The sequence below is a fragment of the Marmota monax genome, unplaced genomic scaffold, assembly GCF_021218885.2.
Source record: "Marmota monax isolate L192 unplaced genomic scaffold, Marmota_monax_Labrador192_F-V1.1 WCK01_AAM20220418_F8-fsc00072, whole genome shotgun sequence".
Taxonomy (NCBI): domain Eukaryota; kingdom Metazoa; phylum Chordata; class Mammalia; order Rodentia; family Sciuridae; genus Marmota; species Marmota monax.
Window position 1 is genome coordinate 473,214 of NW_026692356.1, and position 18,378 is coordinate 491,591.

Consider the following 18,378-nt stretch of genomic DNA (forward strand, 5'->3'; position numbering starts at 1 on the left):
TATCCCCAGCCCGTAACTTCATATATTTTTTACAAACAAAATGTTCCACATATTTTAAGAGATCTTAAATACAATCACCAATCTTTCATTTTTTAATTAATTAATTATTATTGTGTTTTTTTTTTTTTTTTTTGTGGTGCTGTGAATTGAACCTGAGGCCCCTACCACTGAGCTACATCCCCAACCCCAACCTTTTAATTTTTGAGTTTTTTTTTTAAGAACAAGACTCTACTTTTAGAAGTCAATCAGGAAGGAAGATTCAATGGGAGGTATTATTATAGATTTAATTTGATGGGAAATGAGGCAGAAAGTTTCGAAGATATTTTCCCCTTAATCTTGTCTTTGCCTTTGCTGATTCTGACTTTTGAGACTTCGGAGGTCTTCCAGAGACATTTTTACCTTCTCTAAAAGGAATGGCTATTTAAAACAAAACAAAACAAAACAAAACAAAACTAATTCTGGATAACTTTATTTTACTCCAGTCTCTTAGCGCTTAGATTCTTTTTTACAATTTCTTACAAAGCAACTAGTTTTACAGTTTCTATCCCCTCCAGGAAAGCAAATATTTGACAAACAAAAAACCCATGTTCTCCTGCCATTTTTTTTCCCTAGCACTAATTAGAAAGGCCACCTGGTCAAGCCATTTATTTCACTTTAAATCATAAGATGGAGGATTATAATTATATTCAATTCAGCTAAATAATGTGAAATTCCCCAATGCATGCCTATGAATTTGGATTTAAGAGCATCCTGTCCTTTACCTCTCAGCTCTTCTCACTTCCTTTGAATTAGGATGTTTAGGTCAGTCAGAGCTTTCGTGAGCCAAGAATAGCCACTTTCACATTTGATATGACTTAGGCCCACAAATCAAGTTTTTAATTATAGAAAATAATCACAAACTACTTGGAGAAGCAATTAAAGGCATTAGTTTTCCTTTGGAGGGAGCTTGTTTGTCCTTTGTATTTTCCCCCAAGCTCATTATAAAAAAATACTATATTCTTTGATACTTGTAGTCTGAACTCTGTAACTTCCTGCTGTGAATATGGAAATGAATTTTTTTAAAAATGAAAAACATTTGTTAATAGGATTTTTTAGCCCATTAACATAAGTGGTTTAACATTTATAAAGAATTCTGGCATAACTCATGATTTAACTGAACATCTGACCCCTGATAATCTTTCAAATCCCATACCTCTGTCTGTGACCAGTGAATTGCCGTCAGTTTTAATACTTGAGAATTCATGAAATAAAGCCACAATTCAATTTCCCAAACTGTTTGGAATTCAAATGTATAAAAATATGTTTCATGTAATAGAACGAGAGTGTTTTGTTTCTCTTTTAAGATGTTCCTTCTGGCCTTTAGTAGCCATGAGAGAAACACATGAGTTTGGAAGGGCATCTTAGGTCAGTCCTAAAAGCCTGCAAAAGAACTGAGTTGGCAGAATATAATTGTGCAATTGAAATTTAGCCCGTCTTTGGAATTTATTTTCATTCAAAAAGTACTGCACTTAAAAAAAAAATAACATAATTAGACCTGCTTCCTAGGAGCCTCCTCCCCAAGGTTCCTCTAATTATTCATTTGCCAAGATCACTTATTTATTTGAAAGATATAATGGTAGAGGTTGGACTAACTATATCATGAATGCTTTTCTTCCTTTGTATTATTTTACTATTATTATTATATTATTGTTATTATTATTTTCTTTTTCGGTACTAGGTATGGAACCTGGGGCGCTTTAACCCTGAGCTAGACCTTTTTATGTTTATTTTTTTTAATTTTTGAGATGGGATCTTGCTAAATTGCCAAGGCTGGCCTTGAACTTGGAATCTTCCTGCCTCAGTGTCCTGAGTGTGTATTACTGAAATTTGAAAATATGAAAGTAGTTGATAATATCTGAAAATATTTTGAAAATATCTCCAAATATTTCCCGTTTTACCAACTGGTAGACTGAGGTGCATAATTTGGGTAGATGTGAGTTCCCAGATTGCCATTTCGCTTTCCTCTACCATTTCTTTTACCATTTCAGTGTAGTTCATACAAGGCAGCTTCACTATGGAGCATTTTATTCGAGTCTTCTGTTTTTCGCTGATTCCATATACATATTGAGCAGCAACTGCATGCTAGGTAATAAAACTACAAGTAAGGGCAGTGCTGAGTACTTGCCCTGGAGCCTAGGGAGAGAGTACAAAGGATTGCTATGTAGGATGTAAGTGCTGGGAGAGAGCGTGCAGTTGGGACCTGAGGGACAGGGCACTGAATGTTGACCAGAGCAGAGACATCAGTTGATCTGGGTCAGGGAAGGTTGTCCAGAGGAAGCAACCTTTGAGTTGAGTCTTAAAGAATGAGAGTTTGTCAGACCCAGGAGTCCATCGGAAGCAAAAAGATCATGTGTCCAACAAATGGCTCCTAAGTAGTTTAATGAGCACAGCATGTATACAGGGCATACTGAGAAGTGAGACAGTCGGGACCTCTCTGGTTAAGAAGCTTAGATTTTATCCTATGGATAATGGTAAGCAACTGAAAGATTATAATTAGGGAAGTGACAAGATCAAATTTGCATTTTACACATGTTCAATGAGAAGATGTGAGCAGCTACACCTAGATGCTTCTTCACGCTTAACACAGCTGCCGTGTATTGATCCCCTACTGTGTGCCTGGGCATGCACATATGCTTTCTCCTGGACCTTTTACCCTTTTCCCTCCACTGGATCTTACCTGTATCATCTCATGCCAAGTTTATAAACACAACTATATCCAGTATTACAAAAAAATGATAATTACAATATGTTCATTAAGGTGAGCATATTGCCATCACTGTTGTATTCAGCAAACAAGAGGACATGAACCTTGGGAAGACCCATCTCAGTGGAGGGACAGGGGCAGTAGGCAGAGATGTATTGGGAAGTCAGGCAAGTGAAATGGGAATGTAGATATTCTTCCTGGAAACTGGACTGTAAAAGAAGGGAATCAACCACAGAAGATGGGAAGAAGTTTTGGCCTCTAAGAAGGCTGTCAGGCAAGAAGACCCTGAAGTGCGGGGACGATTGGTGGGTGGATTTGCTTTCAATAAAGAAGAGAGGAGAAATAACCTTCTTCATTGCCAGTGACAAAAGCTTGGGAGTTGGATCCCAGCTGACTTAGGAGGCTGAGGCAGGAGGATTGTGAGTTCAAAACTAGCCTCAACAACTTAGTGAGACCCTGTCTCTAAATAAAATATAAAACAGGCTGGGATATGTTTCAGTAGTTGAGTGCCCCCTGGGTTCAATCCCCAGTTCAAAAAAAAAATTTAAAGTTTAAAAAAATTGGGAATTGGGGCTAAATCTCGATTGTCCATGGAGGTGGAGAATGTTGGAGAAGACTAACAACTCATCTTTGAATTTTACAATGAAGATCTTCCACAAAGAATGGCAGAAGAGGCTGGTGAGGAAGGAGGCTGGGGGAGAACAAAAAAGGATTTAAGTGAGTGTTTATATGGAAGAAAGTGAGGGGAGTGTCACCATATGAGCACAGCTGAGGTAGGGACCATGGGTAGGTGGTGGTACCTTGCAGCAAAGCTGAGGAATTTTTCTCAGCAGTAATCAGTAACTCAGTGCAGGAGAGCAGGGTGCTGGGACTGAGTGGAGTTTGGGATTTGATTGTCTAGGTATGGTAGGAGGGTCAGTGGCCAAGGGAGATCCTGGCCCAAGAACTGAATTCAACCAACTCGGGCCAGTAAGTCGGAGCTCAGCATCACCCATGGTATTCCTCTCTGGGCACATGCTCTGCCCATCCAAATGTCCATTCCTCTGCCTGGCAGTGCAGGCTGGTCATGTAGCCCTTCCTGAAGATCCTGTGCTGCTAGCTCTAAGGAAATCCACTTGCCTTAGTTGGCAGAAGGAAGAAGGATTTATTCTGCATACCTGGGAACAGGTCAGGGAGAAGGTTGGGAGGCAGCGGGTGTTCTTACATTTCCCACATTTTATCTAGAGGTAAATGTTTTCTGTTTTCTTCCCAAAAGGCTGGCGGAATTTGCTCAGAGTGTTTATGGTGTACTTCAGATCTACAATGGAATTACATTTAGAGCGGAAGTCCTGACTTCAGAACTGGGGAAACCCATTGCACGGGTCTCCTCTTGCTAAGGAAAAGCTACCAAGTCATGGTTGAAGTTGGCTGTTTCAAGAGATCCCCGAGAGTTAAAGTAACACTCTAGCTATTGTAGCCTGAGTGAGGAAGGAAGGAACAGAAGATGGAAAGAAAGGAAGGAGGAAGAAGGATGGGATGGAAATATTCTTATATCTGGAAATATACAGTGTAGCGTCTTTAGTGGTAGCATCCCATGAACCAGAACTGTGACTACTCCTTGGCTGCAAGCTGAACTTCAAAAATGCATTTAAATGCTTGCATGTATGCTCGAGGAAGTCTGTGTTAATGAAACTTTTCTTGCCTTTGCTGCTCCGAATTTACTGCACTCCGCTGCCCTCATCCCTTCTATTCATCATAGGAAAGCACCTGCCATTTAGCATTTATCATTCAGCATCCAAGAAACAATGGATATGCTTTGGGACTTTTCCTCTAGCTTGTAACCAGGGATGTTTGTTGGACTTGGCAGCCGTCCAGCTGAGAAGGACTCAGCTGCAAAGCTTCCATTGCAAAGCTGCCAAGCATGCACCACTGGGCTTAGAATTTCAGGATGTCTTCTGCGTGCTTCAACCTCTGAAGCCCCCTGTTGTCCTGTTCTGTAGACAGACTGCATGATCAACAATGTCCGAATGAATATTTTCTTTATATATATATATATATATTATTTTTTTTTTTTTGAGAGAGAGAGAGAGAGAGAGAGAGAATTTTGATATTTTTATTTCTTAGTTTTCGGCGGACACAACATCTTGTTTGTATGTGGTGCTGAGGATCGAACCTGGGCCGCATGCATGCCAGGCGAGCTCGCTACCGCTTGAGCCACATCCCCAGCCCCGAATGAATGTTTTCTATAGCCAGAGCTGACATGGGCTTGCTCCCTTCTGAGTGCCCATGGTGACACCAACACCTAGAACACTGAAACACTTTGCCAGCCTTGCCAACATCCTAGCATGAAGGGTCACATAGTTGCCTTTGGTATAGTCCCTTTCCACCAGAGGTAGACTGGTCACCTTAGGGCTCCATCTTTGCTTGTTTGGTTCAGGAAATTTTGTCCCATTTCATGTATATTTCACTCTTTCCCTCTACTAGCTTCTCTCAGTCTAAATTCTTACTGTAATTGACTATCAGATATATATTTCTTTTAATAGTCAACCACTTAAAGACTCCCAGTTTTTTTCTGTCATTGAGGTGGGGACTGATCCACTGACATGGCCCATTTCCTGTTCATCCAGGGGTGTGCTGTTTGCTGTGCATGGGTGCTGCTTCCATCAGGTAAGCTGATAGTAGTTACAGACATTCATGCTGAGGAGACAATAGGGTACTGTATCACATGTGTTTTGGTAAATAAAAATGGAGTTGGGTGGATCTGTTTGCCTAACAGAATGTGGTTCTGTTGCACTGTGCAATGTGACCAACTGCTTTGGAGTAAATTTATTCCTTAGAAGAATTTTCATCTAATTAAGATTTAAATAAAAATATGGCAACTTTAAGATCTCTCTTTAGTCTGCTCACACTTCAGGGCTTCTGATCATTTCCTACTAGGACAGAAAAGGAGTCATGGGTTTGAAACTTTAAGATCCAAAAGGGAAGCACACTTTGGTATTTAGCACATTACTAGTGTCAAATTCCACACCTGCCTGGTAAGGTGAGAATTGGAGAATTCAAAATGATAATATTTTCAGCTTTGGAACACCTTCCCTTCCCCCTCTCTGAAAATTCGTGTTTAGAGGCATCTTCTCTTACTATATTTCAAAGCCAGATGCTTTTCCTATGGAAATACATTTCTTTTGGGGTGACTTAAACTTGGCACAGTCCAGAAAACTGAAGTAAAAACAACCATGTTTAATTTCACCAGGACCACCTCATCAGAGAATGAAAAATGACTCTTTTGTATTGGCAGACATCATTCATTAATAGCAAACTTAAATATGAAGTGTCTGAAAAAAAATCATAGCATCCTTTAGTTATTTCCAACATAACCCATGTGAAAGAAAGTGTCCTTTTACTCAAAATGGGATCTGATGACCAATTAATTATAACTTCATTACTATATTGGGTTTCCCCAAACTCTTGAAGAATTCCTTGTAACTTTGCTTGTGAGATCAGAAAAAGGCAGAACATTGTTCAAAGTAAAGCTCAAAATAGGAAATTTAGATATAAATCATTACTTATTATTTTTTTCTCCATATCCAGGATTTTTGACTATCTCTCTATCAGACCTTCTGTATCTCTTTTGGACTATTTCAGTCATCTCTCCATTGGTCCATCTTCCTCCACCCCTCAGCCCTGTCTGTCTACTTCCCTGGCGACAGTTGTGAAGTTGGGTTCTAGACTTCCTAACTAACTGGGGTTAGTTCCTTCCTAACTGGGGTGTTCAAGGTGTTTCCCAGCTGCCCTTGGATGGCTTCTTAATTCCATCTCCCACTGTCTTAGTCTCATCACCTACAATCATGCCTTCAAATGGGACTTTCCTCTTCACCTAAGCATGGCATACTTACTTTTTATATTGGGTCCCTTTGTTGACTCCATTCTCTCTGCGAGGCACATTCTCCCTCCCACTCATCTTTGTGGCTACAAGTTCAGTCCTACTTTCACTCGAAGCCACCTGAATGCCATCTTCTTCACCATCTTCCCAGATATCCAGCCACCCCCAATCCAGGAGTAATTATTTGACCTTGAATAGCTCTTTACTTCTTATGCCACACTTACAGCACATAGCTCTTGTGTTTCTTTGGAAGAAATACACCTCCTTATGTAAACTGTAAATTCTATGAAAGTGGGGTCCATATTTGATTATTTTGCTTGAGAAATGTTCTTTTATTCAAAATATGGTCTGCTAACCAATAGCACTGGTATCCCCTGGGAAACTCAAACTTCACCTTTGAAATTCTGATATTTGAGTCACCTAAAATAACTGGATAGTAGACATATGATTAGAAGAAAATACATGCAAATTTATTAATGTACATGGGAACCACACAAAATATGAAACTCAAAGAAGGGTCAGATACTTGAGGTTTAAATATCGTCTTCACAGGGGACAGGAAGCGGGGGGGATCATGGGCAGTTTTGAGGGGTAATAAATGGTTTTTAGGGAAGTTGAATGGGCCTGAAGAACAGACAGTAATAACTTGTGACAAACTTCTGTCTAGGTGGGATGATGTTCCTCAGTCTTCCTTTGATATGAGTTGAATGTTTCCTCACTAATGAAATTTCCTAGAGGGGATGGAAGGCCATTATGTTCCTTCTGGAGGACTTTCAAATAAAGAAACTTCAGAGAGTGAGAGTTCCACTCTGCCAGAGGGGAGAAACAGGTCAGAAAGTCTCTGGTTCTGAGGATGCTTCTAAGTCCTTTCAGTTTTCTTTATGTCAAAGTACACAGCATGCCAACGTGATATCCTTAGGGATATCATTTTTTTTGACCCCCAGCAATAAAAATGTACCATCTCAGCTCCATCCCAGACAAGCTGAATCAGAATTCCATTTTAACAAAGCTCCCCGGGAGATTCCATTGCCACAGTGAGTCAGAAGCTCAGCGATGGCACATCACAAAGCACCTTATGTGAAGCAGGGGTTCCATGACTCTCTCTTAAATGACTAATGAATGAATTACATTAAAAGTTAAGGCTGTCTTCATTGACTTAAAAGAAGATTATCTCATAATCACTCAGACATAGAAGATGAAATCCAGCATAGATCATTTTTCCTGTGACCATTTTCAGTCTCAAAAGCATGGAGACCCTTTTCTTACTTTACAATCTTTGATTTGTTGCTTTTATTACCTTTAGTAGTGTTTTGTTGTCATTTTCATTTTTTTAATACCCATGCAAGGTAGTATTTGGCCTATGCAATAAGCATTAAGAGAAAGCTTGTTAATTGGGTATAATTATAGACTTTTTGCAAAAAACAGTTGAGAGCATCTAAGAATAAACACCTGTCTGGGTGAATCATTTTGTCATCTTATCAGCTGTGTTCTTAGGGACCACACATTTGGCAACGAAGACGTAAAGGTTAGGAGGATGTTCTCTGTCACTGTGTCAAAAACTGAGTATTCCAGTTCACATGTACTTGCTAATAACCACAGAAGGAGATGACAATGTAATATGCTGAGATTTTCAAAACTGTAAAGCATATGATAGGAAAGTCTCCTCAGCTGTCTGGGAAGAAACTAAGGATATAAAGTAAGAAGGTGTATCTGTCCACAGCCTACACCAGGCGAAAGTAAAGTACCACCCATAATGGAGTATTGTGGAGATATATAGGGACACTGTTTTTGCTTGGCACAATAATTGGGATAGTGATATTTTGTGAGTGCAGACCAGGAACAGTAGACAATCTGCAAGGCATAAAGTAGTTTCACGTTTTGAAGAATTGTCCAATATGAGGCCAGACATAATTTGGGTGAATATCTATATTACTAGAATCTCAGCATATTTCACATATCAACAAAAGCACCCTAAATGTATGGTTAATTTTCCAGCAGTGCAACCATCTTTCAAGTTGAAAGTCTATTGCTCTTTGTTTATAACTTCATTTACTTGTTTATTTCAGAAAATCTGCTCATGTCAGTTTCTATGTGTAGCTTCAGAATTCACACTGATTCTACTTAGAGGTGCGAGGATCTGTCTTTTAATGTCTCTTGTCATAGTTATACCTGAGCATTTATATATATATATTGAAATGCATCTTATGTGTGTATGTGTAATTTTCTCTTCTTCTCTTTCTGTCCATTATAAAAAGAAGCTGGGATGGAAGCCCAGGTTAAGATTCCTGCTGGGGGAATTCGTGAATCAAGCTGCTGACCATGAGAGATGGAGCTTGGGCTCAGAGGCGAATGCACTTGAATCTGAAGCTCCCTGCCATTTTCTACTGCATGGTCCTTATAACTGTCCTGGATTCTTACTTCTGGGGATCATGGCAGAGTCAGAATGAGTGTTCGAGATAATGCCCTTAAAACACCTGGCAGAGAAGTGCGAAAGTGCTACAAATTGTAAATAATAGTGTAATAACCCTAATGTTATGGGGCTCTTTGAAAACAGAAAATAAAGAAGCCATCTCACTGGATTCTGAAGAAGTTAAAGGACTCTGGGTATAGGCTCTCAGATCCAGATTCTTGTTGTTGTTTTGGCAGTGCTAGGGATGGAACCAAGGGCCTTGCACGTGCTCAGCAAGTGCTCTACCTCTGAGCCCCAGCCCCAGCCTCCAAGTTCTTTATATTATTGTGACACTAACACCCAACAGTAGGTGAAGCTCCTGATTTACATCTCTGTCTAAAACTCCCTAGCCTCTTGTTTGCTCTGTATAGGATCTTTCCGTTGCATGATACCAAACATCATACAATCCCTCAAGCACACCTGTGGCTTTTCCATGTCATCTTAAATGTCTTTGACATGTTAATTATTTTCTTAATAATAATAATAAAAAACAAATATAAAAATCCCTACAATTTTGTGAAGGAAGGGGAGATGAGAAAAAGAATTTCCCCTGGCTCTCTCTCTTCCTTAATCATCCCAGAACCTCCTCCAATGCCAGAGCTATATCCTGCTGCCCCCCTTATGTTACTATAATGAATACCAGGAAGGCGCAACTTAAAAAAAAATGAAAGGTTAATTTTGGCTCATGGTTTTGGAAGTTTCAGTCTGACTCTGGTGGTCCTCTGAGGAAAACAGGGGAATCAAGATTATTGGAAACAAGGCTGGTGGCCTCAGCAGCTGGAAGATTCTTGATATTATTTACTGAAATGGAGGCAGGGAGCTGAGGGAAGAGCAAGTGTGGAGGACAGACTCAAGTTGGGTTTTGGACATGTGACGTTCAAAGGGTCTGTTGGATATCCAATATTGTTGGCTGTGAATTTCCCTTCCTAAACTGGGTGTCCTTGAGCTCAAGGTCATGTCTTGGCCATCTTTGTATTCTCCAATATTAGTTTGCAGAGGTTGTGGTCTGTAGGAGGCATCTGAACTAATGGAATTCATATTTAGGTGTGGGGTTTTCTGAAGGTGGTCTGCGGTTTCACTTACATCATATTCTTTTTCCTCGTAATTAGCAAAAGCAGAGAAAAGACAATGGGAAAGAAATGCTGTATGAAATATTCTGAAAATGGATAGAACCAGAAATGATGCTGACAGGAGGTTTAGAAGTGAAAAATAGAGAGCACTCAGACCAAAATATAAGTCAATTAGCATAAATCATCACTCTTGATTTCCATGCCTATTGCACCCGAGTTGGTTGACTCAACAGCTGCTCCTATGACTACAGCTGTGTAATTCCTCCACATTTTTTTTTGCATGGAAAAAGTATGCGCATTTGTCATTGCTTCATCATTTTCAGTTTTATACTAGGTTCCTTTATTATTATTTTTTAACCTGACCATAATGGTCAAGAAAAATAATTCTTTTTTATGGGGGGAGGAGGAGGGAGATATCAGGGATTGAACTCAGGGGCATGTGACCACTGAGCCACATCCCCAGCCCTATTTTATATTTTATTTAGAGACAGGGTCTCACTGAGTTGCTTAGTGCCTTGCTTTTGTTGAGGCTGGCTTTAAACTCGCCATCCTCCTGCCTCAGCCTCCCGAGCTACTGGAATTACAGGCGTGTGCCACCACACCTGGCTAAGTCTTGCAACTCTATATATTTTGTTGAGCAAATTATTTTGCTTGTTTTCACTTGGAGTGTTGTATTAGATCCACTGGGGTTTTAATATTTGTGTTCAAGGCCCTCCCAGCAGCTCTTCTGAGAAGTTTGGGGTAGACTCCTCTAAAGAAACTTCATTACACTGGCTGAGCCTGGTGTATGATGGGGATTCCAGGTCAAGAAAGACTTCTGAGGCAGAAGTCAAAGGTATGTGGCTTCTGGAAGGAGAGGTGCCTAGTTTGGTGTGATTAGAACATGGGTTTCATAGGAATTGGGAACAGAGCTGAGGCACAAAGGGCAGGTGGCAGTTAATAAAGGTCTTTAAGGACTGTACTAAGGAGTGTAGAAAATGAGGAATGTCAGCAGTTTAGGGCCTCTGAGGGCTATGATGGTAGTTGTCTTTTGAAGTAAAACTTCCTTGCCATAGGAAGAACTGATGGGAAGTGAGGGATTCTTGATACAAAAGATAATAAAGATCTTATAAAATTCTTAGAGTAATGGCTGACATACATTTCAAGGTATTTAAGTGTTTAAAACACAATGTAGAAATATTGGCGGTGGCGAGGAGAGTATAAAATTGGGAAGCATCTGACATGTAGGATTACAACATCTGCTTGGATGAAGGTGATGTCATCCCAGGACAAGCAGCAGATGCAGTGAGGTGGAGGTTGAATACCGGCCACGGTTCAGTGTGGACACGTCATCTCTGTGCAAACTCATGGATCATCCGTCAGGCAGCTGGAAACGTAGCTCTGGAGCTTAGTAGAGCCCTTGCCCATGAAGAACACCATTAGAAGTCTTCACCATTTAGATAAGAATGAAAGACTCCACCCCAGGAAGGGAAATAAAATAAGGAGAGAAAAATGGTCAAAGATGGACATCATACTCATGGGACTGAGTCTCTGTGATACCAATGGTCCAACCATTGATATTGGAGTTAAAAAAGAAGAGTGCTTTCTTCAAATTCTGGTCTCTTATTAACATTTTTTTTTGTCTCTCCAAGTGTCCCAGGAAAATATACTAATTTTCTTTCATTTAAAAACAAAAAAAGAATAGCCGGTCCAGGGGTGCAGGTCTGTAATCCCAAGGGCTCAGGAGGCTGAGGCAGGAGGATCGGGAGTTCAAAGCCAGCCTCAGCAACAGCGAGGCACCAAGCAACTCCATGAGATCCTGTCTCTAAATAAAATACAAAAAAATAGGGCTGGGATGTAGCTCAGTGGTTGAATGCCCCTGAGTTCAATTCTCCGGTACCAAAAAAAAAAAGAAATAGAATACAAATTATAATCACTCTTTAGGTAGTGCCCAAAGGTGTCAATAAAAGCATCCTAATAAATGCCCTTCCTACTGTCAATACCTACCACAACCAACTGAACTCATTCATTATAAAGGATGACAACATGTTCTGACTCTACCCTAAACACCAAGAATTTGGAACTTTGGGCATTGTTGTTTGGTTATTAATGTTGAACAACACTCAGAGGTACTTGGGACTTGGGGAATCTTTAAGAGTTGAAGCAGAGCATCATTTTACCCCAAAACTAGACACCATAATAAAATACCAAAGACCTGCTCTTCTATCTGCAATGTGAATTATCGCTGTTATTATGCCATAAGGATATCATGGCACAAAAACAAACCCTACATTTGTGGACTCTCCTAAGCACCAAATCCTTAAGCATGGCATTTAAAGCTGCTCATTTGGCTACTTGGAATGTCTTACTGACTTGCAGGCAGCTGTTTGTCTTTAGGAGGAGTTGTTCTCTGAAGGCCTGTATGTCGGGAAATGCTGGGTGCACATCGCACACCTGCATGAAATAGGATCTTTTAACAGCAGCATCTTCCAGGTGATAAAAATAACTCTGCTTTGTCACTATTCCTGAAGCCAAGTGTCCCCTTTCACTTCCTGTTCTATGTTGATATTCTGTAAAAGGACATCTTGTCTTCCAAAGTGTGCAATGTGATGTTTTGGTTCTTGCTGACTTAACTTTCTACTTCTCTTGTTATATATTTCCAGGGTCCTCATCTCCTGATTGTTTGCACTTTTGCATTCCTTGTGTCTGTTGTTCATTCATACAGCAAGTGTTTGACATTTACCTAGGATAACTAAGATAAGCATAGATGCTAAAGCTGTGACTTCTATCATTTTTTTCCAGTTTTTAAACCTTAGCTGTTTAGTTACTGGGCAACAACTCTCAGGTTGGTAACTCTCTTAAAGATCTTATGTTATTTATTCCCCATTACAGAAAGTTCCCTGAGGTCCTACATTCTGATAATAAATGTAGTTCCTCCAAAATATTGGATCTGCTTTTAGAGTTTGAAGTTCTTCACAAGTGTCCTTGTAGAAACTTCTTGATTTGCGGATTTCTCCTTTTCCTTCAGCTCTGGGTTGAGCTCTTCTTAAAGGTTCTGACGTTATAAAGCCTGCATTAATGAGCAGAGAAGGAGGGATGGTGGGTGTTATTAATCATAGAAAGATGTGGCTGCCGGGGTGTTATTTCATGAGTCAAGCTTCCCACTGGTAGACCTGGCAAAGTGCGATGCAGGGACCGCCTTCACAGCAACACTGTTTGGCCCCAGATTTCTTCCTGTTGAGACAGAATGACATATATTGCCACCCAGAAGGCTGAAGCAGCTGTGCTGTCTCATTCACTGTGGAGAAAACTCCTGTAGCTGCTAAAATAGTATCTGAGAGCTTTGTTTGGAGGGAAACAGAGGAATATGAAGTCATTGCCTGAGTTGGAAGAGTGTGGGGGGTCACATCACGCTTAAGTCATAGAGAGTTCTGGATTTTTGAAGCCATGTTTAAATGACCAGTTACATTTAAAATTGTAAAAGAAAAATATATAACCTAAGATAATGGGATGCAATAAACCAATTTGTCTCACCTATTTTTACATATATATATATATATATATATATATATATATATATATATATATATATACATACATATATGTTGTTGTACAGGCAACCAGGGTCTTTATTGCTTTATACTAAGCAGTATAAGGAGCTGCCTTTTGGAACTCTCTCAGCTCTTCTTCCCATCATTTCCCCAGCCTTGTCCCTCCTCAGCCTCCTGTGCTAACTGATAGCACATGTGTTTCAGAATGGAACCTGGAAAAGGAATGTGCATGGTCCTCGTATGGAAATACCATTCCAAATTCCATATGCCACTAGATAATACACTGGCTAGACCGTCAAAAGTCACCCCAGAAAGAGGGAATTTAGATTGGAAGGGAATCAAAGGAATAGTGAGGCTCATATAATTGACTGCAGTTAAGCAGTAATAGGTAGTCTGCACAATTGGACCAAGGCCAGTTTCAAAATCACAAGTAATCCCCCTGGCCTTTCAGAATGAGGTGAGGTCAACTGAATAGAGAACCGGGCAAAGTCATCTACTTTCTTTGGGCTTAATCTGAACATAGGCCCTAAGCTTTGTTTTGTTTGTTGTCTGAAAGGGACAAAGATATTGACTACAGCCAAGGTGTGGGGGGGAAACTTGTGCTCATTCATCACAAAAATCCACACAATCTTCTTTTCCCCCTTGTCCTTCTCTCTCAGAAAGAGGGTTCTGAAATAAGTTCTTGGTCACATCTAACAAGTGTCAGTCAATTTGTATGACTCCCCCATTTCTTTTGTCCCCTATACCTGAAACAGTATCTAGCACAACATACTTTTCGAATGAATGGCAAGGTGTCAAAGCAACAGGGAAAAACCTTAGTGGAGATCCTGGTTTTAAAAATAAAACATTATGGATTCAGCGGCATGAGTGTGCATTTTCCAAATGTAGCCCATGGAAGAGAAGACGATTGCAAATTATACATAAACACACACCCAGAGGCCTCCATGATCTGACACATGTTGGCCACTTTATCACATTTTGGGATCCAGAGTATACATTTGCATACTGATGTCTCAAAACAAAAACCTGCAATGAAGATAACCTGGTTAACCTTTATTGGGCTTGGCTTTTCTCCATTTTATTAACTACCATAGAACACCTCTTTACATCCCAGACCCCATGAAATACTTGTAAAAACCAACATTGTAGAAATTTACAAGGTTGTCACACACTTTACCATGTTTTGTGTGATCCTGATTCAAATGGAGTTACTTCTGGTCCCCTCTTTCCTCATCTGGAAGACAAGGATAATATCCATCTCCAAAATGTGGGACTTAAACCAGATATTGCACGTAAACGATTTTCATGTAACCAGTACAGGGTGGACCTTTCCTGACTATTAATTTTCACCTTCATTCTTGATATTTCTCTGCAACACACTGTACCCACAAAGAAAGGCTTCTTAGGATACAACCTGTTGTCTTTAATCTTTAGGGTCGGCAAAGATAATTGTTATTTGTATTGGTAAAATGTGAATAATTATTCTTGTTTTTTAAACTGCTTTCACAAAGGAAATGTATGATAAAGTGCATATATTACAGATGTTTACATTTCTTGGTACTACTGATTCTTGAGTTCTAGCACTATAATTTCTCTGGTTTTATCCTGGCCCCCTTCTTTCTCCCCCAATTCTTCTCTATTGGATATTAAAAATAAAAACGTCTTTGGAAAATGTCTCATGTTAGACAGTTTTACTTAGAATAACAAAATACCTGAGAAAATTGACTCATAAGGAAGATAAGTTTTCCAGTTTATGCTCAAGTGACCCCCTTCACTTTGGACCTGTGTTGAAGTAGCACATTATGGTGGGAGCATGTGGTGGAGCAAAAGCACTTATATCACAAGCCAGGGAGCAAAGAGAAAGAGGAAAAGTCTGGGGTCCCATAAGCCACTTCAAGGATATGCCCCCAACAACCTAAAGATCTACTACCAGGGCCTACTTCTCAAAGGTTCAACCACTTCCCAATATTGCTACCCTGGTAATCAAGGCTTTAACACGTGGGCCTGTGGGAGACATCAGACATCCAAACTATAGCATGTTATTTATTATCTCATCAAATAAATGACTGTCCAATGACTGTGTGTAAGACGAACAGCCACTAACATTTATTTCCTATCTCTGTAATTCATGTAATCGTCACAACAACCCAATAAGGAATGCAGTGTTATCTGTAACTTGGAAATGAGGAAATCAAAGTGTTAAAAGACTTACACCTCAGTTAGAAGACTTACACCTAAGCCAGGCACCGTGACTCAGGAGGCTGAGGCATGGGGATTGCTAGTTTGAGATCAGCCTCAGCAATTTTGTGAAGTCCTAAGCAACTTACCAAGACCCTGTCTCAAAAAAGACTAGGGGTATAGCTCAGTGGCAAAGTGCCCTTGGGTTCAATCCCCAGTACCAAAACAAAAAACTGAAAGATAAAGACGTTACATGCCTACAGCTACCTAGCTTCTAATTAGTGAAAGATGACCAATCCCCAGTGATAGGTCTAATACAGGTAAGCCAGGACTCAGGTGAGTTAAAACTAGCAAACCGCCTGGTGGAGAATCTCACGGTTTTCATTCTCTTCCTCAGTCTAGGTAAACATTCTTCATGTTTCAGGAAATAAAAGGTCCATATTCTAAATTAGACATACTCCTCTCTAGTCTCTACATTTTCAAGCAAGATTAACACAGCCTACTGGAATTCGACCAAATTCAGGGATCTCATTCCAAACGTTCTCCCAAAACTCAGCGCCTCTCATAAGATAGGTTTACATAGACCTGAATTTGTTAAATATTCAAATAATAGATGCTGCTAATTTGAATGTTTAAATCTGAAGCAAGGATCGCTTTGACATCAAGAATTGCTATTGTTGCTTGGGGTTATAGCTCAGTGGTTGAGCACTTGCCTCCAATGTGTGAGGCACTGGGTTCAATTCTCAACACCACATACATACATACATACATAAAACAAAGATATTGTGTCCATCGACCACTAAAAAAAATTAATTAAAAAAAAAGAATTGCTATTGGGGTTGGGGCTGGGGCTCAGCGGTAGAGTGCTTACCTTGCACGTGTAAGTCACTGGGTTGGATCCTCAGCACCACATAAAAATAAATAAAATAAAGGTATTAAAAGAATTGCTATTGTCCCTTGTGCCAGAAACTTCTAACCTTTGACCCCAGACTCCTCGGGGTGATCTAGATTTGACCCTGGATTCAGAGCTTTGTGCTCTGCATGCTTAAGGCAGCCCAGGATTGGATATCCTGAGACAACTGGGAGAAGGATAGAGACTGGTAGATATTTGGAGAATTAAGAAAGGAAACTTCCCTTTCCTGGTTACTCGGCTGATGCCCAAGGAACCTGAGGGCAGTGTACAAGTCTTTAGTTGGGCTTGTCTCTGAGCTTGTTGCCTTTTCTTGCTTGCAGGAATCAATTAGTAAATACTAGCAGGTGGTTGGGTAGCCCCCTGTGTGCGTTCTAGTATTCCCTAGGGAAATAGTGATAAGGGGAAAGAAAAACACAAGGAGTGACAGCTGAGCTGCTCTCTGAGTGACTCAGTGACATTCACCAGCATTGTCTTCGCTGATGGTTTTTGCTCTGTGTAGCTCTTTGCACCCTAGTTCCAGAGGGCATCACCTTCAGCCCCCAGGGAGGGTCCGTGCTGGGCAATGCTGCTGTGGTGACATTTACATTTGAGTTAAGGTTCTCCTGTGTCACACAAATAGATGAATATGGGTATTGAGTCAGGGCATTATAAATCATTAGGGAACTTTGTTTTCATCTGAGGGGGGGAAAAGGGAAAAAAAAAGTCTTCATTTTATTCTGAAGGTGAGAAAGAAATGCAGATAAAGATGGGCAGGGGCTTCTCTCATAGATAAGAAAGGCTGGGAACTTGGCAGGTGACATCTGAACTTTGTCCAGAAGGGGAGATAGGAGAAAAAGCAGGAACAGAGTTTTTGTTTTAAGACTCACTTACCCTATGACCCCTTGACGGGGCACCGCCTGCCCTACAATGTAGTCTCCCCTTGGGGTGGAATTTTGGTTTTGCCCTTATTCCAGAGCTAGTCTGGACCCATGAGGTGACAGGAGAAAAAGCAGTTGCCATCCCCATCACAGCTTATTTGTGGAATCTGGACCACCCACTCCAGCGACAGTGCCTTTCCTCCAGAGGAGGTGGCACCATTGCCCAAGATGCCTGCCCGCTTGGAACTTCTGGGCACAAAAGCCAGGAGAGGCATCCAGCGGAGGGAGGGCCAGCCCCAGGTCATTCAGGAAAAATGAATATAAATAGAAGTGGAGCTCTAACTCCCAGATTTATTTGTTTTGAGACAAGGGCTCACTCTTTCTCAGGCTGGCCTCGAACCCCTGGGCATATCAATCCTCCTGCCTGAGCCTCCTGCCTCAAAGATTGTTTTGAAAATGAGGATTTAAGAATACACCTGCATTATTTACTCCGGGGTGGAAACGGGGTGGATGCTGTTTAGATTTCATAGTGTGCGAAGGAAAATCCAGCATCAAGGAAAATCCAGCATCCCTCTCTATCCCTATCCCCGCTGTGATCTCCTCCAATTAACCCCTTTGATGGAAATCAACGGGACAATGGGACGCATTTTGCAGCTTCACTGAAGATTTTTAGGGAGCCCGGAGGGCAAACTTCTAAATGTTTCTTTGAGGACAGTGATGGGAGCCCTGCTTGTCAGCAGAGAGAGCAATGAAGTTGTATTTGTTCGCAAGCACTGAAA

General features: G+C 40.6%; 1 protein-coding gene across 20 annotated transcripts in view; it reads left to right on the plus strand.

Moving 5' to 3' along the window:
• The window catches only part of Kiaa1217 (KIAA1217 ortholog), a 417,045-nt gene that overhangs the window by 185,411 nt on the left and 213,256 nt on the right, over positions 1-18,378 (plus strand). The window contains exon 2 of one of the 20 annotated variants that reach the window (XM_058578592.1): positions 5,350-5,389. The exons of the other annotated variants lie outside the window; for them this stretch is intronic. The gene's annotated coding sequence lies outside the window, so the exon portion shown is untranslated. The remainder of the gene's footprint in view (positions 1-5,349; positions 5,390-18,378) is intronic. 20 annotated transcript variants of the gene reach the window in all.